We start from the raw sequence: 19,271 nt of genomic DNA, 5'->3' as shown, positions 1-19,271 counted from the left end.
ACCACTGGTGCCTAAGAAAAGCACAACGTTGGGCAACCAGAACTAAGGTCTATTTTAATGGGAGAAGTAATGTGGCCTGTTCCATTCTGTGTGCCCAGGTGCCTTAATGTATCTCCCATGTTACTCCAATGAAGAATAGTAATGGCAGCGGTGTGAGAGGCAAAACAGGTTAGAAGCAGAAGCGCCAAAGAAAATAACAGCTCTTTTACATAAATCTTTGCAATCTATAAATTTTCTCTATGACCTTGATAAATTAAGTGCAGTCAGCTACCCCATGGACTAGGAACACCATTTGCCTGATGGTTGAAATGTACAATGCGGACATTTAGACAGGAATTAATCACCATAAATTGTTCTTAGAATCAATGGGCATCTAGTCAGTTTAATTAGCACAAACTATGGAGCTACTTATCTCTGCCTTAAGCAGATTTTTAAGATAGGTCAAGTGAATCCCATGCTAACAGTTCTCATTGAAGGCAGTGTGGATGACAAAGGCAGCTATAGCAAGGTGAGAGGAACCTGATTCCAGATAATGAAATGTAAAATGTAACAGATCTTCACCTTCCCCTTGAGAAGTGAAACCTTGGGTCACTGCTAATGGGACCTTGCTAATGGGATCTTGCTTCTTTACACCAGGTAAGAAGTCAACTCACTTCTGTTTGCTTTGTTACTGATGAGACTCAAAAGAGCTAGTAGCTTTCCACATACTAACCCAATTATTTCAGCTACAACTTAGGATATTAAACTTCACGTTACCAGACTTCATACAATTTAATATTATGTGTAGTGTCTGTAACATCAGTCACCTTCAGCTGTCTTGCAGTCCCTGAAGTGAAACAGACCTCTGCAAATGATGGTTCACATGACCTACCTTATACACAACATATTTTAGGATTAGATGACTCACATTCCAGGAGTGCTTTTTCTCTTCATCAACAGTACAGCAACTAGATACCCAACACAAGCATGAACATCTGATTTTGATGAACATAAGGCAGGGCAGGCTGACTTCACCCACTGTCTCACTTGCCCAAGATTTGTGGTGACCATTCCAGACCTGACACAGCATAGTGTTTTCACAGAATCATTGAATAGCTTGGGTTGGAAGGAGTCTTTAAAGGGCATGTAGTCCAACCCATCTGCAGATAGATCATGTTACTCATTTTACATGAAGTACTTAGTCTCAGACAGTATCTAGGTTATACTCTTCTCCTCTGTACTCTCTCTTTTTCTTTTTTCTTGTTGTCATTGTTGTGAGAACAGATTTTAGTAACGGAAGAGACATTCCTGATTACCTGTGATGTTACTTTCCCAAGGACAGCAAGAATTACATACTGAAGCTGAGATAAATTTCTGAGTGTTGTGGAGATGAGAGAATTAGTGATAAGAAATTTACTGCACTGGACATAATTTCTTGCACCAAAGAATCATTCCACAGATGAAACTAGTCACATTTGTGTATTTTTTTTCTGTTTGGAGGAAGGGGAGTATTGTTTTGAATGAAAATTAAATCCTGGGAAATTGTAAGAAGTAGATTAGTAATCCTTTCTTCAATTATAAAGAATTTCTGCTACTCAAGACCTCTTAAGGAGACAAACCACTCCTTGGGAAAAACAGTGACAGTCAGGAAGAAAGAGAAGAAACAAAAAGCTTATGTGTAGAATAAGCAGTAGATTACAGTGCAAAGACCCAAATGCTACAGAAGTTTATTGACTCCAACAGGCTTCTGCTTTCCCATAGTTTCATTGCTACAAGATCTGAGCTAGTGTATCTTAAAGGTTGTCATACAATGTAGTGATACCAGCACACTTCATTGCATAGCGTATGCATACCTCATGACAGCTCAAATTAGAACTGCTACAGTGCCTGGACAAAATGGGGATGAGTCCATGGTGAAGCAACCCAAGTGCTGTGGAATGGCTGTGGAGATTTAAGGATCAAAAGGGTTTGCTGAAAGGATTGGTGGTAAAGCAGTGTTTCTCACTATCTTTCCTGGAAGTCATTGCAAATGACTACTCCCAGAAACAAAAGCCAAGAAGGCATAAATGCTGCTCCATGTGAGGTCATTTTTAAATTGAAGGTGGAGATGGAGCATGTTTAATGTGCCACCATTCTCAGCTCAGTGCCAGGGTTTATTTCTTCCTGTTTGTTTGTTTGTTTCATTTTGTTTTACCAATGTTTGGAGGCAATTCAGCCTGCTAGTCCAGATTTTCCAACATATTTGAACATCCAAGGAGAGATAAAAGGATATACAGTACTCACTGCAAAGCCTTTCAGATATGTATTTATATCTTTTGGTACTTTAACATAACTAATTATGATACCTATCAGAAGCACCGTGGCTCAGGAGCACCAAGTTGCCTTGAACCAGCATCAGAGTACATGTGACTCAGCTGTCAAAAGATGATACTCAGTTTAGAATCATAGAATCATAGAATGGTTAGGGTTGGAAAGGACCTTAAGATCATCTAGTTCCAACCCCCCTGCCATAGGCAGGGACACCTCACACTAAACCATGTCACCCACGCTTCATCCAACCTGGCCTTGAACACAGACAGGGATGGAGCATTCACAACTTCCCTGGGCAACCCATTCCAGTGCCTCACCACCCTCACAGTAAAGAATTTCCTTCTTATATCCAACCTAAACTTCCCCTGTTTAAGTTTTAACCCGTTACCTCTTGTCCTGTCACTACAGTCCCTAATGAAGAGTCCTGTCACTACAGTCACTCTGAGGGTGCACTCAATCCCACTGTCCATGTCACTGACAAAGAGGTTGAACAAAACCAGTCCCAACACTGATTCTTGAGGGACACCACTCATTACTGGTCTCCAGCCAGACATTGAGCCATTGACCACAACTCTTTGCATGCAGCCACCCAGCCAGTTCTTTATCCACCCAGTGGCCCACCTATCAAGTTGATGTCTCTCCAATTTAGAGACAAGGATGTCATGTGGGACAGTGTCAAACACTTTGCCCCATCATAGAAGGCCACCAAATAGGTCAGGCAGGGTTTCCCCTTAGTGAAGCCATGCTGGCTGTCACCAAGCACCTTGTTGATTTTCATGTGCCTTAGCATGCCATCCAGGAGAATCTGCTCCAAGATTTTGCCAGGCACAGAGGTGAGACTGACTGGTCTGTAATTCCCTGCATCATCCATTTTCCCCTTCTTGAAAATGGGGGTTATATTTCCCTTTTTCCAGTCCTTGGGAACTTCACCTGACTGCCATGATTTCTCAAATATGTTGGCCAGTGGCTTCGCAACTTCATTTGCCAGCTCTTTCAGTACCTGTGGATGGATTTCATCAGGCCCCATGGTTTCATGTAGAGCTTATCACCATGTTGCTGCCCACTGCTGTATGAAGATCGTGGGACTGTATTATGCTTTAAATTCCAGATGGAGGAGGCTGGGATTCCCATCAGGTTTCAAGCAGCAGATTTTACCTGAGTATTTCAGGAGTGACCTGTATCTTGAGGATAATAATCAGAGCTTCCTCAGTTAACCACAAGTCTTGGTAATTTTGATGAAGCGCCTTCTCTTATCTTTCTCATAACACACTAAATGGTTATGACTATAAAGATATATGATAGTTCATGATTACTTGATACGGTGTCTTAGTGTGTGTTTAGTCGGCATACAAAAGGACACAAATCTCTTGGTTAGGATGAAATTTTTTAGTTAAACCACTCAAATGATGGCAAGAGCCCAATGATCACCAGTCAACCATGGTATAAATGAAATGAAATACTTAAAGGTGTGGCACAGTCCTTACTGCTGAAGAAGTGAAAATAATAGCAAGGTACCAGCTACAGGCAGGTTTTCTGCATCATTTCATAATCTGTTATTTCATTTTGGAGACCGACTGGGCAATCAGGACAAATGGCTTCATGCTGCAACACTGTGAACATAAGAAATTATAGACAAAACTAGGAAATACAAGATCTTTTACGTGAAGATTCTCCTATGTTAAAAACTGACATTTCTGGAGATATCTGAAGTGCTGATCAAAAGATTTGTTTTTAAGACATTATGGACCAGAGAGACTATAGCTGTCTACAGATTAAACCAGCAAAGAACCTTGCAGGCTGATACATGGAAAGTAGTCTGAGTCAGCAGGATTTAGATGTGGCTATTCCTGCAGATATTCATTCCTGATTACATTAAGATGTCTTTTGCAAACTGGTCTAGTCTGAGATTTGTTTGCCATATCTTAACATATCCTAACACATCTTACATAAATCAAAGTAGAAGTCAGTGTTTTCACAAGAAGACTTATGGTCACAAAGTCCTGGGAACCATAGCCACAAGCAACAATGAGCAATTGAAAAAATTCAAATGTTACAAAGGAGATGACTTGTTTACCCATTGGATGATAACCAGCGATCCACTTATACACATTCGAAGCTTTCTCGAAAGTATTTGTTCCCTTTTGACTGTCCCACACAACTCACCAAAAACTGTACAAAATGAGCTTTTTGTTGCTTGTCACTTCACTTCCTGAAGCCGAAAGATCCCCAGAAAAGAGACGGAGAAAGTGACTGCTTCATGCACTGACAGGCATTAGTCTTAATTAAGGCCTTCATCATAAAAATCAATGATATGATGCAGAGGCCAGTCAAGTGATTAAATCAGTAATACCCCCTTGAAGAAACCTAAGAAGACCAGTTTCAATAGTCTCAGCTGTTCTTATATCAAAGTTATTCTGAAAGACACCACAGACAGCTCATTAGTTGCTGTAGGGAAGTCTCCAGCTGCAGGCTCTCCTTTGGTCCCCAGGATGATTACAGTTCTTACTAAATAACTCTATCAATCATGTGCTTTACCATTGTAGCTACCATCTGAAGTTCTGGCCTCATCTGTGCACAGAGCCCTCTTGTCACAGCACTTAGAATACAAACCACCTGGATGGACCTTCACTTTGCCTTAACCCAATCACATCAAGCGCGAGGCTGAGCTAAAGGACTTACCTGCATGCCATGCAACTGACAAGAAACAACAGCCTTTGGTATGTTTGAGGAGGGCTTCTTGATTTACCCAAGTGATGACAAGGAATGATAACTCTGTCTGCTGCTCTAGCCACTACTGGTGCTGATACTCCTGCAATTGCTATCAGGAGCAGGAACTTCTGGGTATATAAATAACAAAAATATGTGGGGCCTGAGTCTCCTCTGGCTTTCACTAAAGGCACTGCCATTACCGTCATGCATTATTTCAGATTGACAAAAAGCTTTAGGAGGAGAATTAGACCCAAAAGCAGAGAGTGTGAGAAATGTATCAAAAATTTTCAGGCACTTAATCTTTTAGGAAATACCACTAAGAAAATATACAGCCCTTAGAATGTCAAAGAGTCAGAGAATAAAGCAAAAGTTTGCAGTCAGGCAAGACATTTGGAAGTGCCATGAAGAAAGCATAACTAGGGTAAATTGGCACAGTCTCTAGGAAGGGGGCTTTAGCTGTTTATGCTAGAAGAGAACTGGACCCAGTATCTGGGTCTGTGCTCAGCTCAAGCTAATCAAACTTTCACAATCCCAGTTTTGCTGCTTCAAGAGACTCCCTGTTTAAAAAAACCTGATAATTCCTAACATCAAGCTTTCATTGAGGGCAGGGGGAGGAAATTTGTCTTTTCCTTCAGTCGTCTCCCCCACTTGCACATTTTGTCTCTTTGCCCTGGAAAAACAAACTTCATGAAGATTTTTACAGAGACTCCTGCTAGTTAGAAGGTAACACAATTCATTTCATTAGCAGCAACTATGAGCAACTAACATAATTTCCTACAAAAAGCTGGCAATGGACATCCCACAAGCAACAGTCTTTCTCAGGGAGCAATACAGATAAAAGATCTGTCCTACTAGACATATTCTTTGCCTGATTGTAAAATGGACAAAGAAAAGTAAACCAAGGGAAAAAACATCAGTTTTGACAAGTACTATGATCAAATTGGCAGTTTTCAGAGAGAAAGACTATAATGCTGCTTCACAAAATTCTGACTGATGTGACAATTTGTAATTCCCATGACATATCAAGAGGCTGCTTAGGCATTTGTATATATATAACCCTTTAGTCAGTTACAAATCACATTAGAGCTTTCATACATTAGAGAAAACATTAAAGCAATGGCATTCTGTAACTGTAGCACAATTGTGGAATCAGAATCAAGCTAAAGTGAGTTTTACTTTAATAGGCCTCTCAAAGTTGTCTTATGTGAGAGTCTCATTAGCAAGCTTGGAAAACATGTCTACAGAGCAAGTAATTTGGCACAACAGTAGCAGGCACAACTAGAGCCCTGTGTTCAAAGACACCTAAAAAACCAACCACTAGTTTGGGCCCCGCCAGTCTTTGCTGGGAATTGCAGAGTTTTCAGTATATACCTGGAGACAAAATTCAGTATGAGTTTCATCTCCAAGGTGTCTAGGTCACACACTCCAAAACCTCCATAAAACCAAACCACACATAAACAGGCCAAAGATACACTGATCCTCCAAAGAAGATCATGAATGTAGACACAGCCAGAGACTAGATGCAATTACTGTAGAGTAAGCAAAAAAAGTGGCCCAAAATGTTTGCACAGAGTAGTTAATAATGGTTTACTATCAGCCTGAAGGCTCTATTGAATGGAGATATATGAAAGTCTGTTCTAATATAATGCTGTTTGATATTTTCATTATCAGCTTTTATGAAGAAACAGAAAGGATGCTTATTTAATTGGCTAAAGACACAAAAGAGGAGAGCTATATAACTGAAAAATTAGCCTGAAATTCCTAAAGAACACCTAATTGAAATCATTATCTACAGAAATATAGGACATGGACCCACTGGCTTAGTAGTTCTGGAGAAAAGCATTAGGCAACTTTATCACAGGATGAACATAATTTTTCTTTAAAAAGCTGTCTGTGATAAAAGTCATGTCAGGATGTATAGATAGGAATACAGTGAAGAGCAGGTGAAGCTGGCAAGGCTTCAGACAGAAGGAATACTGCGTGCACCAGGTCTGGAACAGAAATGCCCGTCCATCTTCCATCCATTCATGTCCCTTTACACACCGTCCTCTGTTTTCCTTGTGATAAGCAGGTACTCTTAAGATGCCTAACCAATGCTAGTAGTAGCAATAATAAGAAACAATAAAAGTAGCAAAACTGACTCACCAGCAACAGTAGTAATTGCTGACTGCATTGCTACTTTAAGCAATTCATTTCTGCAAAGCTACTAAACATTAGGGTTTAGTGAGAGGGGCAGTGAGAAAATGACTTTTCTTGTCACAACATTGATCAACTTCCCTTCTATCAAACACTCATCAGCCGGTTGTGGTAGGAACCACAGTCTCTTTCAATGTATTGTCTCCTTTCTAATCTTACTCATTATGTAAATGATTGTTGGCACCATTTTTCCTAAAGGAAATTTAAGCTTTAGCATCCAAGAACCCCCAAAGCCCATCTTACATCTTGTCTTTTCTTAGGCTATAAATTTCTGGGAGATACTTCGTGACTTGAAGCAAATGACAGAAAGTCTGCAAATGATTTCTTATATTGTGACTTGCTATTTTAGAGAATAGAAGAGGTATGGAATCTATATGCTTCCCCTCTTCCCCCTTCCTCCCCCACAAAAAGTCCAAAAATTCTGTGTATGCCTTCCTGCATCATTTTCTTCCTCACTCTACTACTTCAGATTGAGTCCATCCTGGAGACAGTCCAGAGTTCCCCTTTGCACAGCCTGGCTTTCTGATTTAAACTTGCTCTGAAAGGGACAGTGAAAGATTTTTTAATTAGGCTTCAAATTCTCTTTATCAGGAGATGTGTCTCTCTCAGCCCCTCTTGCACACTCCCATCCAATACCTATCCACAATCTAGCTCTGTGTCATGTCACTATGAAGTAGTCTGCTCATTAACACGCAACTGAATTTCAGATCTGAAAACATCAAAAGTCTCTTTCTTTTATTAGTAGTCTTTCCTTTAACTTAATGGAAACAAGGAAATCCTTTAACACCTTTCCCTGCCAACTTTCTACTGTGTGCAAGTTTCTCTAGAAGCCTTCTGAGCATTCTGGCCTAGCATAGACACCGCAGACACAGGGGAAGGCCCAGACTGGAGTATAGACAGCACCCTTGTAAAAATTAAATTAACTTTGTAGATAGGTGTAGATAAAACAAGCTTGAAACCACAACTTGTATTTCTGTGCTGCACACTGTGGCTATGTACAACTACTGATCAGCAAGCATTTTCTTTAACGGATTAAAATAGCCTGTGTATTCACCATCGATAAGACATCTGTTGTGCTTTTATCACTCACTTGAGCAAGATATCCCCATCTTTCTGATCCCCAAACTTCTGTTTTTATCAGACAAAGCAAATCCTGCTCAATTAACCTTATTTTGTGTGAATGAGGCACAAAATGTTATGAAGGGCCAGACATGAAAACAATAACAGAAGATGTTACATTAACAAGAGGTGTGGGAAGACTATGTGTCAGAAGTTTGCCAGTTTTGGTGAGAGATATAAACATAGAGCTTTCAGAAGATCTGATGCCATTTATTTTGTTTGGCCTTTATCTGTGGTAATCTACTTCAGGGGTTGTGCAGGACCATAAAATGTATGAAGAATTGATGCAGAAAATGTATGAAGAATTGATGTCTGAAGCAGAGCCATTAACCATAAAAATGCAGGTGAAATGGCATTTATTAGTATCTAGCATACAAATTCAAGTTCTAATGTGACAGTACAGAGTCATAAGCTGTTTTCCCATTTAAGGAAACAAGTGCAGGAAGAAATTGTTTTTTAAAAGTCGGTTTCTTTCTGTTTAAACAGCAGGTTCTTTTGTGAATTTAAGTGTTTTAGTGAGAAATAACATCAAATTCCAGCTTTTTTTTTTTTTTAGCAGGAGCTATGAGTGAACTTTTATACAAACAGTGCCAACTTTGTACATAATAAACGTGGTTTTTTTTTGCTCCATGCACTCTCAGACAGCTTTGATAATGGGTCCTAATGAGAATGAATTCAGATGAACCAAGAGCACTGCAAGCTTTACCTGACAAAATATATCACCAAAATGCCAAAATTTCTCCTTCTGACTTACTTAAAAGGTACACTTCAGCCTTTCGAAATGTCTGCTTTAGCCATGTAATTTTTGAATCCCTAAATTAGGACAGATTAATTCTACCTAATGCTCCTGTTTACTAAATCTGTACCATGCTATAATTGCAAACATGCAATCTATAGTTAATACTGCAAACAAAATACAACAGACCCCTACTCCATGAACTAGGAACAATCAGCATCCAGCAACCACTTTTGGGATCACCTTTTGTCCTGGGTTCAGCAGTAACAGCCGTTTTTCTCCTTCTTGGTAGCTGGTGCAGTGCAGTGTTTTGACTTTCGGCCTGGGATCAGAGCTGATAACAATGATGTTTTGGTTTGGCCAAGGACTTTGTGAGCCTCATGCTCTGACAGGGAGGAGGGGAAGCCAGGAGGAAGCAGAGACAGGACACCTGACCCAAGCTAGCCAAAGAGGTATTCCATACCACAGCACGTCATGCCCAGGATGTAACTGGGAGTTACCCGGAAGGGCTGGGAGACTGCAGGGTTGGAGGAGGTATCGGTCGGTGCTTGGTCGGGCTGGGGGGGGGGGGGGGGCGAGTTATCAGTCAGCTGGTGTGAGATGTTGTATTCTCTTCCCTTGTTATTTCCTTTATCATTATTATCATTGGTGGTAGCAGTAGTGATCTGTGTTATACCTTAGTTACTAAACCGTTCTTATCTCAACCCGTGGGAGTTGCATTCTTTTCGATTCTCCTCTCCGTCCCTCTGAGACTAGGGGGAGGGAAAGAAGGTGGGGAGTGAGTGAACGAGTTGCCTGACTGGGTTTAAACCACGACACCTTTTCATGCCTCCCAGAGTGGCACTGGCCCACAAACCACATGTTGAGCAATGCTGGCCTCAATGAGTTCAGAGGCAAACTGCTGCACAAGTGCAGGTCTGTGTGGACTAGGGGCAATCCAGCCACCACAGCGCAGGCTTCAGTGCATGCTGCTCACTGAAGTAAGCTGCCTTCTGCCTGGGGGTTTGGCAATCTAGTATCAAGGCCAGTTGAAGCAGGTGCTGAGCCTCTTTGAGGCTGCTAGGAAGTCTCAGCAGCTGCTCTCTCTTTTTCTCTCTGGAGCAGCTTTCAGTCTGTAGGTCTCACCCTTGGTCAGCGACACTGCAGTGTAGCTATGACCAGTCCTGGCTGATGTACCCTTGCAATCTGCACCTCAGCCATCACCGGAATTGACTCTCCAGCTTGACCATGGACCAGGCTCATCACTATGACCACCAGACTGTGTCTGATCCTGCCACTGACTTGCTGATCTGTTGCTGGCCTGACCTGATTACCTGACCTCAGACTTGCCATGCCCCCATGGGCTTGTCTGGCAGTCTGGACTTCGGGCTAAAATCTGCTCTGCTTGCCATGTCCAGGTGATACAGAATGGCACTCTTGGTGAGGACACCCCCTTTCTCTGCTCCCCTTCCTGCTGAAACCTGTGGTGCTGTGTTTTACTTGATACAGTGACTGAAACCACTGCATCTATGGGTAGTCTCAGAGAAGCATGATGAAATGCTCATCATTCACGAGTTGTGTATGGAGAACATGTACAATAAAGCATATGGTCAACACAATGCCAAATCTGGTAAAAACAGAGGGTAACTTTTGCATGTAGAAGTTCAAGTCTTTAAACATCAACTTCAGATGAGCATGAACACAATTTGAAATAGTCTCTTCTTTGGAAGCTATATTTAATGTGACCCAGAATTATGATAGGTATGACTACAGGTGAGTACCTCATAATTTTCCTCAAGGTTCACTTCTCTCACAAGCCCCTCTGATGCATGGCAGAAGGACTGCAATTTGTAAAAATGACATTTCTGATAAATAGGTTCCATATGTACTGTAAATAGCCACTCATTTACACTGTTGATTTCCCAGCTGTGGTCTGGAAATCACCAACCTTGGGAGCTCTCCTAACACTACACAGAGTGGAAGATACTTGGTTAAACAGTGAAAGGGATGGTGTTTGAAGGAAAACTGTGGATCCCTATATGGATTTTCCTCTCTGTGTCAAGTGGTTGACCAGATCAGAATGCAGGTAAATCAATAGCTATAGGCTTATAACATTCCTGTAACTACATTTTCTTTGAACAATGAAAGTATTATCTCTCTATACATAGTAAATAAAAATAAAACCTCACAATTCCCTGTCCCTGTCAGTGTTAACAAGTTTATCACATCTCCTAATGCCCTGTACACAAATGATGGGTAAGTATGCATTCAACATATCATAGCATGTTTCTACTTAGGTAGTAGCTTCTAGGCTTCTTTGAATTGAAACTTCTGAAAGATTTCCTGTTTGACGGTGAATGAATGAGAAGGTATGAATCACTTTTTCTTCCGCTTTCTGACTTTTCAGACGATTTCTAATGTGCCTTTTCCCCAAGTTTTACTCATTCAGGCATTTTAATGCATAGAGAATTACAAAGAAAACCCAGAGAGGTTGATTTTTTATTTTGTAACTCCCAAGTTACAGCCATCTCCAACCTATTCTGACAAACACCTAAACCAGATTTTTATTAAACCATCTTATTTTAAAGATAAAATTGAAGGTGATATAGGCAAACACTTGTGAAAAACCACTTCTCTCTTATCTGAATTAAGATATCTAAATACATAAACAGATCTGACTACGCCAGTCTTTTATGTTTTGCCAGCAACCTACAACAGACAGAAGAGAAAGCAGATGTGGCAAGTAACTGGATTTCCCCAAACTGTTAATGAGTCAATATCTGTTCACTACACTTTCATTTCTATTTCTTGGGGTTATTCATGTATTGCAGTTAACTTAAGTAGATCTAAGAACAAACATTACTCAGGATGGCATGTAATTGTTAATATTTAACAGGTATAATTATTGTTGAGAAATCATTATTAAAACAGCAGAAGCATCCACAATAGAGCTGATCTCTCTTTTACCTCTGTAGTTGGCACTGAAAGACGAGTCTTCTCATGATTTACCGCAGGAATCTGACCATATTGATCAATCAAATTCAGGTTTAATCTACAGCCAAACTCCAGCCCTGCCTTTCTCTGCTGACTACAGAAGAGCTAAAGAAGGCTATCTTCACTAAGGGATAGCCTTTAAGAATATCCTTCTATCATGCCTGATTAAAACTACTAAAGCTTAGACAGTCTGAAGGTTCTTTAGAAAGTCATATGAACTTAGAGCCTTGCATTAACAGGCAAATGGTCCAAGCCATTACTACGTGTGTGGTTTGCATGTTCTTTGAGTGTGGTACAGAAACGGTTCCTCCATTTTCTTTGCTGATTATCTGGGATTGATTAAAAAGAGTTACGGGCCACTGAATTTCATCTAAGTCAAGGAGGCAAGAGGAAGAGGATGTTTGGAATACTTTTTAATGTCTGATTAAGGGCATGCAGTGATAGGACAAGAGCTAATGACTTTAAAACAGGGTAGATTTAGATTAAATATAAGGAAGAAATTCTTTACTTTCACTTCCAGTGAGCCACTGGCACAGACTGCCCAGAGAAGCCGTGGATGCCACATCCCTGGCAGTGTTCAAGGCCAGGTTGAACAGTCTTTGAGCAACCTCGTCTAGTGGGAAGTGTCCACTTCCCAACCCAACCCTGCAAGAGGGTTGAAACTAGATGATCTTTAAGGTCCCTTCCAACCCAGACTCTTCTGTGATTCTGTGACATCTTTTGTTTGGTTGGTTTGGTTTGGATTTTTTATTAGAAGAAGTAGCTCTTGTCACAGCTTCTGTTCTGAGAAGTTTAATTCCAAAGAATCAAGTTACACTTAACAACTCAAACTCAGTTAGTAAGGGTTGTTTCAAGTGCTTGACAATTTTCTAAGGTATCCTCTGAGTCCAGAAATGATAGTTCACAGTCAAGGGGCATTTTGGAATGAAAGTCTAAGTTGCTTGTTACTCATCTTGAGTTCCATACCATAAGACACACCTAGCGGAAGGGGACATGTTCTGCATGTAAGGTGCACCAACCAATATACGCAGTGACTCATGGCATGAAGCCTGAGTATGACAGAACTATGAAGTAACTGGAATCAGTTCAAAGTTCAGATGTCTAAAAAGAGAAATCCTGAACTTGTATTGCCTTATAGTTTGAGGAGCACAGATAACTGATGTATTAATTTCAGGTTTTATGCTTTTTTACTAAACAACACACATCTTGTTTTATTTTTAACTGTGGAGGAAGAAAAGGGATTAACTATTCATCTTTGATTTTGAGGCACAGAGGGATTACCCCTTTTATGCAGGGACAATGAATCTACACTGTATGTAGCCTAGAACACCTGTGGTGGCAGGTAACAACTAGCATTACTTTTGTGCATGGTGAAAAGGATGTGAAGCAGAAAGAAGATGGAATCATCTAATAACAAAAGGAGAAAGGTTTATCTCAGCAAAGACTAAATCCTTGCTGGCTGCCCCTAGTAACTTCAGTAGCATATTAACCCCCACCTACACTACTTACATATAAGAGTACTCTCAATGCCAGGCTAGAGTATGCTACTTAAAATTCTTGGAAAAAAAACTCTGGTGTGGTTGGTTTCCAGAAGATACCCAAAATTAGGCCAGTCTGGCTTTATTTTACCAGGTTTGCCCTTGCTCTGATGGGATAGGAGAAATAGAGGACCACATGAAAATCCCCACTTGCCAGCTACCACAAAAGGAATTCACAGTGTCTGGAGCTCAGGCTGAATGTGACAGCAGTGGTACTGTGATCTCGAGGGGATGATTGTACAGTGCAGCATCACAGAGACTGCAGCCTCAGTACGAACACATTTTCAGTGAATTTGGTGTCATACCTCTGCAGTTGGTTAAAAGTTGGAAAAGTTCTCTTGCTCTGTCTACATTAGGAAATAAAAAATGTGAGGCTTCTCCTGCATTATTGACTGGGAGCAATGGCAGGTTTGGTTTAACTGAATTTGCAAAGGAAAGAGATAGGTCAAGGAAGAAATTGATGCAGATTTTTTACTCTTTATAGAAATGATCTAGTTAGTAGCATAGATCAACCCTCTGCCTCTCACAACCCACTTCTGAAGGAAGCAGCTGAAAAAAGATTTCATAAGATGGTCCGTAGGGAGCAGAGAGGCACATGTTTCAGACACCTAAAGAATGTCTAAAGACAAATATAGGTCATACTGTGGAGTTTAGACACTTCTATGAGTTGGTAGCTAGTAAACAGTGGGGTTTGGATTGCATTTTTATATTTAGGCACTCACTTCTTTTTCTGGTTTGAATTCCAAGACATCAAAAGGGATCAAGGAGACAGACTCCTTCAAGACCTCCCAGTCTGAATAGAAGAATTACAGTGCAGGTGAGAGGATATTTATTTTGATTTATTTAACTTCCACACATTTTGGACAGTCTCCAGTTCTCAAGTCAGGATCTTCCATTTAATTCTGGTAGGCAGCTACAGCCAACAAGAATAACCCAAGACAAATCCTAAGCAAAAGGACACAAACAGTCCTTCTACACCAAATTAAAATCATGGGATTTTTCTCTCTTCCCTGCCCCCTCTAAAGTTGTTGATTTATTGCCCTGTATTTCCAAGCAAAGCATTTAATTCAAAACCAAGTAGTAAAATTGACATTGAGTTAATGATTAGTGTGAAAGAACTCACATATAGAAATTATGGCAAAAATGCAGAGTACAGGGCAAAAGGAGCAAGTAATAGGTGTCCAAGAGGAAGCTTCATTAAATTTGAAAAGTTAGAAAAAAAACCCTATTTAATCAAACATTTCTGCTCTGTTCTATTAGTTCTCCAGGATTTCTCCATATTTTACTACTGTGAAATACATCATTCTTCTTAAATCATAGAAGACCACACTTTCAAAATGGATAACTTACTTATTGCTAGAAAACATGTTCAGTTAGAGCTCTACCCTCAGACACTCACAGTATCACAGTATCACAGTATGTTAAAGATTGGAAGGGACCTCGAAAGATCATCTAGTCCAATCCCCCTGCCGGAGCAGGAACACCTAGATAATGTTACACAGGAATGCGTCCAGGCGGGTTTTGAATGTCTCCAGGGAAGGAGACTCCAGTGAAGCCTTCATGTATCAGTGTTTGCCCAGGCAAAACTCATATTTGTTCATGTAAATGTCCAGCTAGGACATATAAATATTGATTTGTTTATGTAAGAAAGATATTTTTGCTGGCAAAAGTTTTTGCCCTAACATTTAGGCCCAGATCATTTAATGGTCTTTAAAAACAGAGTATTAGCAGGCAAACTTTTTTTAAGTTTGTCAAGGAATAACAAATTTGAAAAATACACATTCAAATTTTCATGTTTGACCATTCTGAATCTTGAATACAGCATTTCAGAAAGAATAAGGTTTCACAGAAGGAAAAATGGTCTCTATTTAAAGCAGGAGCCTGGGAAAATGAAGACATATGTTCAGTTCCTGTTAGTGCAACAAACTTTTCTGACACTGGGCAAGTATCCTAATCACTCAGTCCCTTAGTACCCAGCTGGCAAAAGAGGGAACAGTAGTGCTTATTTTTCCTATCTTGCTTCATTAGCCTTGAAGGTCTTTGGAAACAGGAATGTCCCTGATTATGTATGGTTAGTGTTTGCAGAAAAAAGAGCCAGACCTCAACTGGAAGCTGCAGGAGCTACAAGGAGCAGGAGTGGACAGTGTGCAATTAAAAGGGTGAAAACTTTCTAAACACATTTCCTCAAGTGCTCTTTAGAAAAGGGGGAGGGAAAGTTCTAACTTTCTTTTATGTAAGTTTCAATTAATCAAGCTATTTCTTATTTCTTTTGAAGACTGAAAAATACAGACAAAAAATACTGTAAGTAAGTGTATTGCAAGTACATTCCAGGTATTTTTAAATTTTGCTAGTACTTTGGCTATTTTACAAAAATAAGCTAAGTTAGCCCTGAGAACCATGTCAGTAAGACCACACTCTGCAGCTACTCTTCAAACTAGTGGCATTGAAAATCCCTTTTTTCACATGAAGCTCTGGAAGGATATGTTAACTGGGGGAAGTAGATACAGATACTTTTCTCTTTTTCAAAGCTGTGAAACCAGGACAGCACATCGTGATGTAAGATAAAAATTGTGTCACTTCTGCTAAAGAACATAGCTATTCCTTTACAGCCAGGACTGAAGATTAACCACTTTCATCGGTGCACACAGTCTTCCACAGCAAACCAGCAACGTTGTGTCACAGGTAAAACTGAGACTTTTCTTCACATTTCCAAGCTTTAATTCTTGTCATTCAGCATATTTTTCATTATTAAAACAAATAAAAAAAAAAAAAACCCAACCAAAAAAGCAAACACCACAGTTTGAGGCCACGGACAGTGTTTGTCTTTTAGGTAAAACCGAGACATGAGAAAAAGAACATCAATCATGCAAATTGTTTTAAATTGTCACAGAACTGAAAGGCAATTATAACTAGGGTGGCACAAACAACTGACATAATGTTGGCTGACCATCAGCTATCGGCTATTATTTTCTACAGTGGAATAAAAAGGGAAAAGTATGTTCCATTTCAGATCAAATGAAATTGTTAAAATTGGGGGGCGGAGTTTTTAATTTTTCCCTATTTCACTATTAAATGCAACTTTGTTACAACAACTTAAGTTTTAAGTTGATAACTTTTCAGTTAAAACAACCTGTGGTCACAAATGTTTTTATTTACTCTGTGTACAAAGCAATCAAAAATGTTTCACTTAACTCCACTTTGCAACACTAGACATCTCTTAATTTACGATACTAGCATAGAAAAATGTCAGCCTCTGAAAGCTCATGAGATTTGTTTCAAACAATCAATATCAATATTTGTGGCAAACTTACCTCTGTTTGAAATCAAAGGAAGCCTGACCATACTCTTTGTGAGGCTGATAATATAATTTCAAAGTGACTGAGCCTTACTAAGTTTGAGGATATATCTGGGCCAGCAACAACCTAGACTCACCTACATGGAGCTTTTCAAAGCTGCAAGATTCAGACTCAAAGATGGCTAAGAATTTGGTGATGAATAACACTTTAAGATCACTGTAGCCACATGGCTTTCACTGCACTTGTCACCATGTCATAAAGACCAGCAACTAGAGGGAAGCGAAGACCCTCAGTCTACCAGATACGTCACCTCCTCAGGAGCAAAAGGAAGCAGTAAATGAGCAGCTCACATCCATTGCTGCCAAGCTCACCAAAAAATCATGACTCTAAGCACCACAGCTACAAGTCTTTTAAATACTTCCAGGGATGGTGACTCCATTAGGTCTCTGCGGAGTCTGTTCCAAGACTTGACAAACCTGTTTCTGAAGAATTTTTTCCTAATATACAATTTAAACCTCCCCTGGGGCAACTTGAGGTCATTTCCTCATGTCCCGTTGCTTGTTACCTGGGACAAGAGACCAGCCCTCACCTCACTACAACCTTGTTTGGGGCAGTTGTAGAGACTGAGTATTATCACTTCATATCAAATTAAGCAGAAATCTCATTCTCTCAGCACATTCTGCAGAGGCAAATTTTAATACTTTCCTTAAGAATCAAAAATTTTGTGTGACCACAGTAATGTCTTCAGCTATACCATCACATATCTTCTTGTAAAATCATATATTCTTATTATATTCTTATCTTTTCTCAAGCAAATGACAGATTGAAAATGTTTGAGCCATGAGGGACATATCTTTCTGTAATTCCTTCATGTTTTCTTAGTAAATTCTCTATGTAACTGATAAGCATGTAGAAAACTGTTAAAAAGTTAGATGGGATCTTGGGAGGTGAGACGTTCCTGCACTAGTCTTGCATTTTGTCCATCTGAAAAACTAGGGATTTCAATCCCACTTTGCACTTACTTTGGTGCTGGTTCTTTTTTATTTCAACATTCATGACGTAAGAAATACATCTGTAGATCTTCGACTTCACTTACACCTTCCTAAGTTTTAATAACTCATCAGAAATTTTGTTGTTCCTTTATGCTCTGGTTGCTTCCTTATGCTCTTTAAAAACATAATGCTTTCACAAGCGGTTTAGTAAATATCTCTGACTCTTTGTCTTTATAGGCTTCAGCACCAGGGTAGTCATTAAAACAAAAGTCCATCTATTCTTAATATGACTGCACAGAATCATAGAATGCCCTATAACAGAGGCTACAGTATCAATGCACTCTGTACACTTCAATTAACAGTTTTCTAAAGTCAGCTCATCCCTGTGTGATTCTCACCTATTCACTGGATTCTCTGCTTTAGCTTTGTCTCATCTCTTATTTTCATTTCTTTAAAGGAGCATTTTTCTCTCTTACACAATAGTGGCCTAATCATGAGTACCTCCCCTTAGGCTGAATGTTAGTCTGTTGTCTTATGTCAGTTTATGGTTGATCAAGTAGATAAGAACTCCATGTCTGAATATTAATGTATTCTTGCAAATGCCATTGTGAGTACAATGAGACGGTCCTTAGAACCTCAAAGATTACTAACCTGACCCTGCTGCAAGCAGCTGTGTCACAGGTATAGATCCTTCTTCTTTTCCTACCTTAATACCTTAGTGTAAGGATCATTTTAATGTAAAGAATGGGAGCTGGCTCCCTCAAGTTTTCTCTAGACTTCATTTACTGTTTCTTCAGTGAGATCACACATGCTGATGTCGAGTTTGTTTGCAGCTTGTTTCAAAGACAGTAACAGCACCAGCAGATTTTTGTACTCAAAGGTTCCATTTCTTTTCCATTCTGCTGAGATCAGGATGTGCTTTTGAGGTATTTGCTCCACCACATTTGGCTGGGATTTCTGCCTTTGGTGAGGTCCAGATGTTCCACGTTACCAGCTCTTAGTCTGTTTTCCATAGCTGGGTAATTTATCTGTATTCTTGTTTATCTCCAATATTTATTTGACTTTATAGCAAAAGAAGAATAGCGTTCAACCTTTGCCCAAAGGCCAAGCGGAAGACCAGATCATGTCTCAGGCCAATTGCCTCTAGCCTGTCCTGTTTGGCAGGTTTTGCTTACAGCAGAACAGGTTTGACATAGTTCCGGGGGCCATGGAAACACGCAAGAGCTGCCACCATGGCTGGAGACTAACTCAGAGTAACAAAGAGATTCAAGGAAGATCAAAGCAGTGCACAAACAAGTGGCAGTCAGAGGCAGAGCTAAATTTATCAAGCAACACATTCTGTCCACTCTGCTCATTCATCTCTGATGACTCTGATTGTGAGCATAATTGTATTTTTCTGCAGTGGTTGTTTGAGCTCATTTTA

At 39.9% G+C, this 19,271-nt stretch overlaps 1 long non-coding RNA gene across 1 annotated transcript in view; it reads right to left on the bottom strand.

Moving 5' to 3' along the window:
• Positions 1-3,660: 3,660 nt before the first annotated feature.
• The window catches only part of LOC130602171 (uncharacterized), a 36,349-nt gene continuing 20,738 nt past the window's right edge, over positions 3,661-19,271 (bottom strand). The window contains exons 2-3 of the long non-coding RNA XR_008972840.1: positions 4,969-5,126; positions 3,661-3,899 (exon numbers count right to left, since the gene is read on the bottom strand). This is a non-coding gene — a long non-coding RNA (uncharacterized LOC130602171). The remainder of the gene's footprint in view (positions 3,900-4,968; positions 5,127-19,271) is intronic.

Source organism: Pezoporus wallicus, unplaced genomic scaffold (genome assembly GCF_028554395.1).
Source record: "Pezoporus wallicus isolate ANWC-B61680 ecotype Strahan unplaced genomic scaffold, APGP_CSIRO_Pwel_v1 contig_2, whole genome shotgun sequence".
Classification (NCBI taxonomy): Eukaryota; Metazoa; Chordata; class Aves; order Psittaciformes; family Psittacidae; genus Pezoporus; species Pezoporus wallicus.
The sequence above is the reverse complement of the archived record's forward strand: the minus strand, read 5'-3'. Positions and strand labels throughout refer to the sequence as shown.